The sequence below is a fragment of the Chanodichthys erythropterus genome, chromosome 23 (genome assembly GCF_024489055.1).
Source record: "Chanodichthys erythropterus isolate Z2021 chromosome 23, ASM2448905v1, whole genome shotgun sequence".
Lineage (NCBI taxonomy): Eukaryota > Metazoa > Chordata > Actinopteri > Cypriniformes > Xenocyprididae > Chanodichthys > Chanodichthys erythropterus.
In genome coordinates, this window is record NC_090243.1 from 12,497,501 (window position 1) to 12,498,700 (window position 1,200).

At 35.9% G+C, this 1,200-nt stretch overlaps 1 protein-coding gene across 1 annotated transcript in view; it reads right to left on the reverse strand.

The window, feature by feature from the left end:
• Positions 1–809, reverse strand: part of cox4i1l (cytochrome c oxidase subunit 4I1, like) — an 11,683-nt gene extending 10,874 nt beyond the window's left edge. Inside the window, exon 1 of the mRNA XM_067377416.1 lies at positions 662–809. The gene's annotated coding sequence lies outside the window, so the exon portion shown is untranslated. The remainder of the gene's footprint in view (positions 1–661) is intronic.
• Between the last annotated feature and the right edge of the window lie 391 nt (positions 810–1,200).

Sequence of the window (1,200 nt, forward strand, 5' to 3'; positions counted from 1 at the left end):
CCTGCCACATATGTTTTAAATATAAGAGTCGGAGATTTGGACTGTGTGCTGTCTGTCACGTAGTGTTGTGGAATATTCTGCAACCGCTAAAAGTACTTCACAGGGGGCGTGACATCAATATCGAGCAAAGTGAAACAATACAAATCTAAATATAAAATCATCACGCGCGCATTCTTTCGATATTTGCAAACGACAGATATTCTTGTAGTGATCTACTGTTCATGCAAACATGCTCTGAAATATTTATAAAATAATATAAAGTATTAAATTTGATGACATCAATTAATTAGCCTATTCGGCCACGCAAAAAAAAAAAAAAAAAAAAAGGTTATTTCAATTTCAAAATATTGTAAATAAACCTATTTGAGAAAGATTGCACATTATCCGAAAGCGAAGATTAGTAATATTTAGCAGTAGATTACAAAATAGATAAATAAATTAATAAATAAACCTAAACATAGTAGGCCTAATTGTGTAGTTCCAGTTAAGGAAACGATTTGCATGTTTTACCCTCATTCGAGAGGAACTTTTTAAACTCAAAAAGTGTGCAGCTAGTTAATGTCACATGCATATCTGGAATAAAGAATTTGCAAAAATAGCATCACTGAGTATTTATATTTACTCTGTTTAGCATTTAAAAACAAATGCATTTGAAAATTACCTTGAGATGAAGATTTGAGCTTGTCGACAAGAAGTTGCCTACGTGCTCTGTCGATATGGTTTCATGGATCAGTTAGAAGCGGGTGGATTGTGAGTCAGGTGCCTTTTGCTATCAGCCAAATGAACCAATGAGCGCGAGGCAGGAACAAGCTCGCCAGAGGCGCACAGAACGCGCGCACTAAACGCTTGGAGGGCGTTTAAAACTAATGCTGCCTTCACGTGCTATATTCCCACTTCTGAAGACGTTATTACGAGCTCATTGCATTCAACTTTCGAAATTTCGTTTATGTGCATTTTTTTTTTTTACCTAGGAAACTCGTAAGGCAGCATAAGTTACAGGTTGATTCTGACTGACACGATCTGTTTTTCAGGAGAAACTTGTATTTCTTCTAGTACCATGAATGTGGCACATCATTTTGGCTAACAGATTTCGGTAGTCTTCACATAGCCTATGCCTTTGACTTTTGTTTAACCTAAATGTTGCGTTACTAACAGGGAAAGAAATAGGCTATGAGTTTAAAGCCGACAATATCATATTTG